At 39.2% G+C, this 12,947-nt stretch overlaps 1 pseudogene; it reads left to right on the top strand.

Moving 5' to 3' along the window:
• LOC118995146 (serine/threonine-protein phosphatase PP1-gamma catalytic subunit-like) overlaps positions 1-8,330 on the top strand; it is a 28,082-nt pseudogene extending 19,752 nt beyond the window's left edge.
• The last annotated feature ends 4,617 nt before the right edge of the window (positions 8,331-12,947 follow it).

Here is a 12,947-nt window from a genome sequence, read left to right as displayed (position 1 = left end):
GAAGAAGAAAGGCAGCTCTCTTGACAGCCTAGAGAATGTGTTGTGGAGGGAAAGACCGAATGGGTGCAGATAGATAAGGTAAGGGGCTACCTGCTATGTCTAACTGTGAAATGACAATAGCTTGGAACTGGGGAGGGTGGTTTTGGTGATTTTGAAGAATGGTTGAGTTTGAAGTAATCTTGGAGTTCAGGTAGCAGGGACTGTGTGGCTGGCGAGGACACTGATGGAGAATCACTTCTCATTGCCCTTCACTAATCTCTAGGAGTTAATAAATCATTATATTTTCTCTTCAAACTAATTCTTCTCCCTTACTTATCTCCATACCAATCAAGTCATTTAAAGGCTTATGTTCAATTGTGATTTTTGCTTCTTGGTATTTTCATTTCTCATTAAGCCCAGTGCGTCTGACTCTTAGCAATCACTCAGTGTTCACTTGAATTAAATTTAATGTTACTTTAATTTTCATCAAAATGTTGTTAAACATCACTACTGGCCAAAGAGCACAACTGGAAAAAAGCAGGAAAATAATTATCCTTGCATCTAGAATTCTGTGGGTTATAGCACAAATACAGATGAGTGGAAGCTGTTATTATAAACACACATATTCATGACAATCTAAGTCCTTCAGACAGGATGCAGCCTCAGGACATTCAGAAACTTAACTACCATCATTAGAGGGGGTCACCACTTGAACCAATTAATCCTTATGTCGTCATACGAAACCACAAGACAGAGAAAAGATTCTTGAATTATTTAAAAAATACCTTCAAAATGCATTATATGTGGAATCTAGACAATCAAAATAAACAAACAGAACCAAGCTCATAGATACAGAGAATATTTTGATTGTTACCAGATGGGGGTTTGGGAGCAAGAGTGGAAAGGGGAAGGGATTAAGGTGTGCAGCACGCCGATTATAAAATATCACAGGCACGTGAAACGCAGCACAGGGATACAGAGTCAATAATGTTGTACCAAGTATGTGTGGTGTCACATGTGCACTAGACTCATCAGGGTGATCATTCTGTTAAGTTGCACAAATGTCTAATCAAAATGGTGTACATCCGAGACTAATACAATATTACATGTTAACTGCAATTGAAAATAAAAAATAACAATTTTAATCTTATTATTTTATTTCTTTTCTAAAGGGGTAGTAGAAGTTAATAATAGACTTTGGTAGACTTCAGAGTCTTATAAATACTTTAATTTTCCCCCAATAATGCAACATCCTCAACTTAGTTGCATGTTTCTTTTTCTTTTCACAGTTTCTAGTCTTAAACACTCAGAGATTCATGGAATAAAAGAGCAGTGAGGATGATATGATGGAGGGTATTTCACACATTTTGGAGTCAGACTGACCCAAGGATAATGTCCTGACTTGCTGACTATGAACTGTTTAAAACTGAAAACACCCTTTCAACACTTCAGTTATCTCCTCTCTAAAATGCAGAAGCCATCTGATTTAACATATTATTAAGATTACAGGTAATTTATTGTAATATAGTTAGCAAAATCGCAGCTGAAAGAAAGGGCTCAAGGTGTGCTTGGTTTTTTGTCTCTCTGTTTTCTTAAAAAGTTCCTCTCGTTCTAAAATCCCTCCTACTTTTATTGCCATTTTAAAGTGACTTTAACAATATATGCATATGATAAAAGATTCCACTTTAGCAGCTGTCTTCATTTTAAGCACAACTAATTGCAAAAGATCATGAATAATATTGCTAGTCAGGAAGCAGTACATCCATGCTGCTCTATGTGTGCCACACTGCCACAATGATGCTTACGCATTCCGTGCAGGGGAGACAGCTGTGGAAACTGTCTTTTCCATTGAAGTTAGTGTTTCCATTTAAGGCAAGTGAATTATTCCCAAGGCTTAAGTAGGTTTAAAATTTACTTTTTAAATAAATTTTGAATACAGAAAGAAATGTACCTAAGTTCTGTTACATTTTATATTTCAAAAGATCATTACACACACACACCAATCACACTGTTGGGAACCGCTCTGCTTGGCTTCAGGAGTTGTAACTCCCCCCCACCCCCCCNACTCCCCCCCCCCCCCCCCCCCAACCATGGCTAAGGCTGAGTGAGCGATCTCCGGAATTCGAGCCACTAAGGAGACAAAGCTTGCCCCCTGCCCCTAATGCTTGGTCGTTTAATCTATGACAGTATGACCCCTCAGAGGGGGGCAACCTAAGCTAGACACGATCATTTGGGAGGCCCTCAAGGAAGGACTCTGGGGGCAATAACAAAGAGGTAGTGATGGACCCTTACCCTCTGGGCTATGCTGACACAGCCCGAGTCCCATTTCCATCTGGGAGCAGCGCTTCCAGGCTCTAATCCACCTAAGCCTAAAAGCCTACGATGGGGAAGGTGGTGCAGCCCTTCGTGGGCTAGAGCAGGATCTGGGGTGATCAGGCCTAAGAAAGAATATGTAAAATCCTGTGAAACCTGCTTTGTTTAGAATGCTCTCATTTAAATAATAAGGGTCCAACCAAGAAGTTTGTTCCTCAAAGTTTTATGCCTCATTAGCTATCTGACCCTGACTGAGAATAAGCCCTCATAGTTTTTTGAATGCTATCTATTGTTTAGTCCTTACCTGTATTCTTGTGCAAATGAACCCAGTAAAAGCCCATTGAGGAAAGGGCTCTTGGCCTTTCTCCTCTGAGAGAATGATCACTTCTCCTCAAGCAGATTATGTCTTGGTAGTTTCATTTTCATCCGTGGGGGATGGGGGGCACTTTGAGGACAAAGTTCCCCCCCGCCATCACACCTTTTTATCATGAGAACAGTTGACTGAATGAATTACCAGGATGAATTTCAGAAATAAAAAGGAGACTGGTATTGTCAATAACTATAATTGGGATTCAGTTCCAAAATCATTCTTGTTCAATTAGAGTATTATCGTTTCTTTCCTGCTTAAAAAAGAGAGAGAAAGAGAAATAGGGCAAATGGAGTCACTTTGCTAAGCCACATCACCAAATCAAAACTTAATAGCATTATTAAGTATAGTTTCAGCTTCTCCCAGGAGAGGAGTTTTCAACCAAATAGTCTGGAATCTCCTGATTAGTATTAGATGACCTGGCCTAAAATTTTTTTTTCTATTTCTTTTACTAAAAACTCCCCTGCCACATCCTTTTTCCCATAAAAACCTTTTAGTTCGTATGACCTCTCGAGAGGCTTTTTACAGGCTAGATCATGAATGGCTTCATAAAGCCAATTAGGTCTTCAAATTTACCCTGTTCCATTTTGTTCTTTAATATTTTTGTCCTCTTCAGTAAAATGAATAACTTTTTATGTTGACAAGGTTAGGCATTCAATAATTGTTGTTTCTCACTGACTGATCCTATAAGCAACTTTTTTTGTTATTTTCACTTTTTTACTTCAGTGTGTAAATCATTATTATCAATATATAATTCAATATAATTCAATGTTAAATGCACTCATTTTAACTGTAAAGTGTAAACTGTTCTGACAAATGCATTTGATAAATACCACTTAACCATTGTGAAAAGTTGACATAAAAAGTTGAAAAGCATAGCTATTCTTTATGATCTCAAAAAACAAATGCTTGTTGTCTCTCATTTTGACCCTGTTTGTTCAGGTTAACGCTGTCATAACAATGAAGATACAGATATTTCCATCACAACAGAAAGTTCCTTTTGCAATTAATCTCTCACATCTTCTGTCCCAAACAACCACACCTCTGTTCTCTGTCAATGTAGAATAACTTTAATTATTCTAAAATGTCACATAAATGGAATAAAGCAGAATGAATGAATTTATACATGAATTCTTTGACCCAGTTTAATGCAACTAACATTCATCCATATTGTTGAATGAATCCATTGCTCGTTTTCTTTCATTGCTTAGTAATATCACATATTATAAATATATGGAAATTTGTTTCCTCATTCATTAGTTGATGGACATTTGGTTTTACATCCCCACTTTGGGGCTATTAATTATAAATGTCTACATTCAAGATGAAGAGTGCCTATTTTAGTATTTCCTTTTGTCTGTTCCAAGTTATTCTGGATCCAAGCACATTTCAGAGCACCTTTAGAAGAACAGATTCTAATTTTGGAAGTACATGTACCATTTTGAGTGATTTATCATACACACTGTGATAAAATATTGATAATACATATAACTGAAAAATACTTGATCTCAGATCATACAATATTGGGGTTCAGAATGAGTCACCCTAAGCTGTGCCTCTGTGGCAGCCTATTGTTTTGAGCTAAAGGCAACTTTAGCTCTGAGTTCAAGAGAAACTCCTTCTACCCCCATCCAAAGGGCAAATTATTAATTACTAAGTGTGTTCTCTCCCTGAAATGAACTTCTGAAGCCCCAGGGGACATTACCTCATCCTTAGTTCAGAATGTCATATATACCCATTCTCTTGTCTATCTTTGAACTTCTTGCACATTAAGGTCTCTCTCTCTCACATGTACAGGGTATATATATATATATATATATATATATATATATATATATATATATGAATGGTGGGGGCAACTTTGCCAGCAAAGTGCCCCCTGTCCACCATGGATGAATGTGAAACTACCAAGACATGATCTGCTTGGGGAGGAGAGGTGGCCAATCTCTCAGAGGAGAAAGACCAAGAACCTCTCCTTCAATGGCTTTTATTAGCTTGTAATACACAGGAATACAGGTGAAGCTCATCAATCAATGTCAGATGTCAAGGATCAATCAGGAGATATCATTTCAAAGAAATCTGAGGGTTTAGTCTGAGTCAGTGTCTGTCAGGAAAGGGGGTTGCAAAAACTTTGGGAGACATACTCATTTCCTGCTTGGACCCTTATCATATGAATAAAAGCACTCTTATCAAAGCAGGCTTCACAGGACTTTAGGAACTCTTTCTTATGCCTGATCACTCCGGATCCCGGGCTGCACTGCCTTTCCCATCATAGGTTTTCAGGCTTAAGTGGATTAGAGCCAGGAAGCACTTCTCCCAGATGGAAATGGGGACTCGGGCTATGTCAGAATATGTCAGAGGGTCCATCACCCCTTCTTTGTTGCAGCCCCCAGAGTCCTTCCTTGAGGGCCTCCCAAGTGATCATGTCTGGCTTAGGTTGCCACCCTCTGAGGGGTCTTACCCATCATGGACTAACCAACAGGGGCAGGGGATGAAGCAGAAACAGCACTGCTGCCAGAGATAAGCTTTGTCTCCTTAGTGGCTCACAGTCTTGAGGTCACTCACTCAGCCTTAGCCATGGGGGGCAGTTACAACTCCTGCAACCAGGCAGGGCAGTTCCCAACATATGAACATGCAGGGTTAATGCATATATATATGAACATGTACAGGGTATATATATATATATATATGAACAGAGTATATGTGTGAACCCTTTACATGTATAAAATGTAGTTATTTTTCTCTTGCTTATCTTTCACGTTTACTTGATTAGATCAGCCAAAAAAACCTTAAAGGCATAGGAAAGTTTTTTCTCCCTCCACAATAGGAGCTCCTTCTAACTCAATAAGAAGAAGCCAATAAACCAAATGCATAATGTACCATTATAGTTTTTAGTGCTTTTCAAAGACCAGAAGTTTGTTGTGTGTGTATGTGTTTGCTTATATCAATGTACCTAATATCTTCTCCTATATAGTATTCTAGACATTATATAATTTTAGCATTTATATTTATATCTGTGTACAATTTAAAATTATTTTATTTTATGGGTAAGGTAATACTTGATATTTCTTTTTCTGTATGGATAGTCATTTGTTCTAGTGACCTTGTTGAAAATACTTACCTTCACATGCCTCTGAATCTTCAATTGACCCTTTATTATGGGTCTGCTTCTGACACTTTACCCGCTTCTGTTTATTTATGTCCATGATTATGGATATAAAACATACTGCCTCGAGTACAGGAATTTCATTGCAAGTTTTGAAATGGAGTCGTGTCATCACTTTGATTTGTTTTTTATTTCTAATTTTTTTCTTTTGTATACATTTTACACATAAAATTCATAATCAGTTTCTCAATCTTAAAAAATATTTCATTTTAGAGAATAACTTCTGGTCATTGGCTTGATAGCTGCATGGAACCTCCCCCACTGAAACAACCATACCTAAATATGAATATCATAGAAACAAATTAAAGCCTGAGAAATGCTCTGTGGATGGTCATACAGGAAATGAAGAAATGTTTAATCGGGAAAATCTACTCTTTGCCTGAAATCAATGAGTGTCTGTGTCCTTCTTGCCAAGACCTGACCCTTCCTTCACAGAGCTGTATGATAAACCTTTACTCAACAGTCGATGCAAGAAAAAAAAAGGCTCACCCTCCATCCAGGTTTCACTCTATACTATACACAACTTCCCTAAGAGAGCCAGGCCACCCCATTTTTCATCAGTCACCAGCTTTGAGTTTCAGAGCCTCTGTCCCCTGTAGTAACAGTCGAGAACAGAACAGTCAAGAACTGTTAACAGAACAGTCAAGAACAGGGAACTGGGGCTCCCTTTGTTCTGCCAGCCCCCACTTTTCAAGCAGAAGCTCTAACCCAGGATTTGCAGTAATAAAGAAGCGCGAACTGCCTTCTCACCTCGTCGCAGTCGTGGAATGGGAGTCTCATGCCAGAAGAGAAAAGCCAAGAAGATCAGAGTTTACCCCCCCCCCCCCATTCAGCCCTCTTCACATAAACTAAGAACGCCGCTCTAAGAAAAGGAAGCTACTGTCCTCATGCTCAGCTCTGGATTAGTGACACAGAGGTTTTGCCCAGGATATAAGAACCCTGAGCCCTTAAATTGCCTTTATTGGAATTGACTTTATTCCGAATAGATAATGGAGAAATTTTCACCTCATGGTGCTGTTGAAAACAATAGAGGTTTTGTTAATGAATTGAAAGAAGGTTGTGACCACATGAGGGGAGCTAAACCAAAGATCATGAAGAAGCATAACATAAACAAGCACAGAAGGCAACAGATGAAAAAGAGATTTCTGGGATTCTGTGGAAGAAAAGGGGCCATATACTAAACCTGACAAGCTCAGGGGAGGCCTGGAGGGCAGCCTTGCAAACTCAGAGACCTAAAGTAACCACATAGTATGGTCTGAAATTAAAACTTTCTAACTAAAAGCAGGTTGTGGTGAGCAGTCAATACCTGGGCTGGAATCTTTCCTGACAAAAGTCAATCTTTACCTTAATTGAGCCTGTCTATTGACTTTTTGAGCTACAATAACATACCTTTGAAATGATAAACATCTCTTTTACAGACCCCTGAAAGCCTCAGCACCCACCAGAGCAGAGACCACAAATCCCCTCATTGTTATTGTCCTCACGTTCATTGTTGACTGTTAACCACCCTGTACCCACCTGTAAAGAAGTATGAGCATGTGTCTTTCATTTTACTTTTCATCCAGTCCCCGAGGTTGCTCTCCCCTGCCTTTGCTTCCTCCTGCCTCCCTCGCGTAACACCAGTGGATTTCATGTAGCCCACGTATGTCTTCTCTTTTGATTGCAATGTATAAAATAAGGTACAAAGCTGCCACCTTTCTGCAGCATCATTGCTACGGGGGATCTGGTGAAGGGGGAGGGACAGCTGAAGCAGGAGGAGAGAGAGCCTGCCCGAGCCCCGGAAAAGGGAGTGGTCAGGAAGGGCTAGAGGGGGTGGGATGGAAGCTGCAGCCAGAGCATAATAGGTTTCCATACCCCCGGGCAAAGTGTAAACAAACCCGTGCACTACGTCCCACCCCAGGCAGAGACAATGTGCTTGGCTAGAAAACGCTGTGCCTCCTTCTGGGACATGCTGGCAGGGGGAGGACCTGACCTGATGGCCTAGCCCGGGATTGGCTAGAAAAGCAGGATGCTTCTGGAGTGCATTGGATTTTGGGCCCAGATTTTTGAACACAGAGAAGACAGGGACTTAGCCCCGTTTCTCTTCTGGTTTCCTTCGCTCGTCCAGTTGGAGGCTCAGTCATTCCCGGACCAGTGGGCCCTAGAGACCAGGTGGTCTGGCAGTGTTACCGGACCCCCACTCCTGGCCTGAGAAGCAGTGGAGGCATGAGAGACTGGCACTGCGTTGCTGCGTGCTCCTGCTTGCCTGGTAGCAAGGGTGCACTGGCCAGCCTGTGGCCAGAGGCACAGGGCAAAGGTGCTGGGCCAGTGGGCAGGAACAGAGGAAAGAGAAGCGTGCAGCAGGTGGACTCCAGTGAGCAAGCATGCAGACTCCAAAAAGTGCCTGGACTGGTCTGCGACCAGGAATCAGCCAAAGCCGCCTGGGTGGATGCTCCGGCTGCAGCTGCCTGGTTTCCCAAAGCATGGGATTTTACCTGGGAAAAGAAATTCCCGGCACTGCTTTGAACTAATCTGGCCAAGGGTGCCAGGGTCACGTGTCCATGAGTATTGAAAGTACATGTACAATGTGTGGTTGGTACATCTCTCGTTTTCACCATGCTCCATATATTACTTTATAATCTTTCACTATTTTCATTTTAGTGTCACTCTGCTAAGAATCTGGGTCTTCCCTAAGCTGTATTCCACAGTATTAATTTTCTTCAGTGATTTTTCTGATTTTGCTCATCCCATGTGTGCAGTTCCGTCTGTTTGAGAATCTCATGAGCAGTCTTTTAGAGATCTACATCTTGATACAATTTGCGAGCGTGGTAGCATCTGCAGCTCTCTCAGCCAGCGTTGTTCTGCCTCCGTAGCTGCTCTCACACTCCCCTGGAGGCATGCCGAAACATGTTGCTCTTGTGCCGAATAACAACATCGTTTCCATGTTGTGAGAAACCTCTTTTCGTTAGTGCCATTCTATTTCCCTTAACCAGGGCGTGGGAGGAAAAGAAGCACCAGCCGCTAAACTAGTCCGGGTATTTCCAAAAGTGCCCTTTTTACTGCCTCCTCCTCTCTCTGGCTGTCCTTTGTTCTTGTATCACCAGAAAGAGGGGTTCACTGATTTCAAAGGAAAATACCTCTTATTTCATACTCTAGGCTTTTCCTACCATTTGCATACTTTGAAAATCTATGATCCGAACTGACCAAGTGTATCTTCAATTATGCAAAAGGAGCCATTGGAATTTAGAAAACCGATTTTCCTCGGTTTCCATTACCTTTTGCTGCACAACCTGAAACTGGTTTAAAACAAGACCCATTCATTATTTGTGAATGATTCTGTCGGTTAATGGGCACAGCTGGGCAGTTCTTTAGCTTCATGTGATGTCTAATGAGGCTGCAGTCATCTGAAGGTTCAACTGTGCAGGAATGTTCAAAATGACTTCTGCACATGGGTGGCTGGAGATGTTAGCCATTAGCGTGGAACTGAGAGCTGTTGACCAGGAATCTTTGTTCTCCCTGTGGTCTCTCCACGCAGCTGCTAATTTCTTAAGCCCCAGTCTCAGAGGCTAAGTAGTATCGCTCTTGCCAAATTGTCTTAATCCAAGCAAATTAAAGAAAGGCCAGACTCACAGGGAGTGAAACTATATATTCTGCTTCTTGATGGGGAAATGGCAAATAATTTGTTTCCATCTTTAATTTCTAAGTCCTCCTTAATCAAATCTAATTCCAAAGACTACTGAGTCACTCAGGACCGTCCCCAAATCAAATCTGATTGTCAACACTCAGCATTAATTTTCTTGTTCGAATGTTTCTTCAAGAACTTCTAAGTTTTTTAAAATAATTTATTATTTTTTTAGATTTTATTTATCTTTAGAAGGGAAGGGAAAGAGAGAAGGAGAGAAATATCAATGTATGGTTGCTTCTCATGTGTCCTCTGCTGGGAAATGGCCCCTGCTGGGGACTGGCTTGCAACCCAGGCATGTGCCCTGACTGGGAATCAAACCGCAGTCCTTTGGTTCACAGACCTGTGCTCAATCCACTGAGCTACACCAGCCAGGGTGAGAACTTCTAAGTTTTTAAGTTGGTGTGTTTGCATCCAGATTTAGGAGTAATAAACATATCTGTTTCATCTTCAAACATATATACCGATCAGAAAAAAAATTAAAATCAGGACTGCACTTTTGATATCAGGAATTTAAGGCTGTTAAAATTAAATGAGAAGAGATACAACTATTCTGGGACTCCCTGAAACTGGTAATTCCCTAGCATCATAAATGGTTGTTTGTGATGAAGTTCCACTGACAATCATGCATAACAATTTGCGATGTTCCTACTAATTTCATACTCGATGGGAAATGGTGTAAGCAAGAAGAGCAACATGTTTCCCATCTGTTCTTTGAAAACATTCAGGGAAAGTCTCTCGTAAAGATGCCCTAATCACCAGAACAGCAGAAGAGGCATTTTAAAATCACAATTACAATATTTTCTGATATTGATTTATTGGAATAAAAATTATTACTCTCAGAACTACTTACCCTGTATGTCATTGCTTACACTTCAACTACTGTAGATGTACATGAGCGCATGAACAGATTAGGAAAATTCTAAACAATATATGATACATTTCTAATACTTCCACAATAATTTCTTAGGTCCCTATATATACTATGATTTTGAGAATTTCATGAGAATAATATTACACAGTATGCATCTTCTGGGGTTGACTATTTTTATTCAGCATAATTCTCTGAAGAGTCATGTGTATTAGTGTGCCTATTCATAGTTCCTTCTTATTACTCAGTAGTATTCTATTACATGGATGCACCACGGTTTGTTTAGTGATCCATTAAAGGCAACTTGGAAAATTATAGTTTTTGGTTTAACTGAATAAAAATTCTGTGAGTATTCATGTATGGATATTTTGTGAACGTAAGTTTTTATGGTTTGGGTATAACCCTGAGTGCAATTGCCATGGTATGTGGTAGTTATGTGCTTACATTTTAAAAGCAACTGCTAAATTATTTTTAGCAGCAGGTTTTTATATTAAATTATTCTTGAAAAATTGGATGTGAAAACTGTTTTTTTGTGTGTCAAAAATTGAATTTGTAGATGAATGTAATGAGAATTCTTGAAGCTCTTTTGACTTTTTAAATAAACTTTTTGCTGCATTATTTAAAAAATATTTTGCTAAGAAATAATTATGCCATACAATAAAGTCTTTATACGCCAAACAAAATGGGTTCTTGAAGCTTAGTCAAGAACGTTATCATTATTTCCTTATTTTTAATGACTTCTATTAAAAAAAACAACAAAAATAGTCTCTGTAATAATCAGGTTGACTTTGACAAGTGAAGAGAGGTAAAACAATTTATAAGATTCAAAAAGTAATCATATGCAAATAATATATTAAAGCTTTAATTGTAATTGGGATAAGTTCAAGAAAATAAATGGTGCTACATTTAATTTTTACAAGAATATTAAAAATTCTGTACAAGCTAATGTCACATCAAGAAGAATAGAAAAATACAAGTTTAAGTATGAAGGCATTATACATATTAAATTAACATGACATCAAAGAATTAACTTGATTTTATTTGTAAATTACTTAGTAATGTTTCCAACTTTTACTGTATGGTTCTGTAGTAATAATAAATTAGTCCATGCAACAAAGTTTATTTAAATTTGAAATGGGATCTGTAACTAAATAAATGATAGTTAAATGATACAGCAATATATAACAATATCATTCTTTGGAAATGTTTTTAAAAATAATATTTTCAGGTAATATAAGCATATTTATCTGGAGATGCATTATGTAGCACTTAGTTTTAGGATATAATTTCAAGGAACCCAAAGATAACAATATATACTGATATTCATTTTAATATTGGCCTAATTGCCATTAATATTCACAAATATATGTGTACACACACATTTACATACACAGACACAGTGCCCATATTCACAGATTTATATACACACATTAGCTACTTTTAGCTGTGAGTAATAAATGTTCTTTTTCATATATTGTCTGGGATTTGTGTCAAAAAGCCGGCATTTATTACATAAAGTAAATAAAGCACACAGAAGAGGATTTTGCATTTGTTTCCTGCATTCCAGCTTTCCACAAAGCGACACAGTGAGGGCTAAAGGATTGTGGGTTCCCGTGTGAAGTGGAACCCCCAAATTTTGAGATTCAAACTTTCTTAAGGGCTGCTGGCATATCTACCTCTCTCACCTCTGCATATAGAGAAAAATGCTCTATTTCTATACTGTAAACAAGTTATCACTGGGGAGTAGTGGGGGTGGTCCCTAGGTTTTTACAAACTGAATGGTAAACAAATGGTTCGTTCCAAAGGGTAGGTGGGGAGACATTTCCTATTTTTATCATAGCTTGTCAAGTTCCTTTGCCCAGACTGTATAGAGCATTCAGGAACACCTGGAAACACACACACAAATTTCTCCCAAAATATTCACTCTTTACTGTTGCATGGTTCTGAGCCCTGGCAAATTTTCCCAAGTATATACCACTCTGTCTACCACTCTGATTAATATAATCCACACTGTCTGGTACCACATCTGTTCGACTCATCGCATATAACTCTTATTTAGGGACAAGTGTGGCCATGAATCAAATTGGAAAGCTTCTGCACAGCTGAAAGGAAATTGCCAAAATGAAAAGGGAGCTGACTGCATGGGAGAACGTATTTGCCAATGATCCATCAGACAAGGGTTTGACATAAAAAATAGGTAAATAACTCATATGACTCAATATTAGGAAGACAAACAATCCAATTAAAAAATGGGCAAAGGGCCTGAACAGACACTTCTCCAAGGAGGACATATAAATGGCCCATAGACATATGAATAAATGCTCAACATTACTAGCCGTAACAGAGATGCAAATTGAAACCACAATGAGATATCATCTCATACCAGTCAGAATCACTATCATTAATAAATGAGCAAACAAGAAGTGCTGATGAGGATGTGGAGAAAACCAAACCCTCGTGCTCTGTTGTTGGGAATTCAGACTGGTGCAGTCACAGTAGGAAACAATACGGAATTTCCTCAGACAACTAAAACTGCAACTGCCTTTTGACCTGGTGATTGCACTGCTGGGAATATAGCCTAAGAAGCCCA

The sequence above is a fragment of the Sturnira hondurensis genome, unplaced genomic scaffold (genome assembly GCF_014824575.4).
Source record: "Sturnira hondurensis isolate 20B ecotype Veracruz unplaced genomic scaffold, ASM1482457v3 Scaffold0009859, whole genome shotgun sequence".
In the NCBI taxonomy this organism is placed as follows: domain Eukaryota; kingdom Metazoa; phylum Chordata; class Mammalia; order Chiroptera; family Phyllostomidae; genus Sturnira; species Sturnira hondurensis.
Note: the sequence above shows the minus strand (reverse complement) of the source record. Positions and strands in the feature narration are given on the sequence as shown.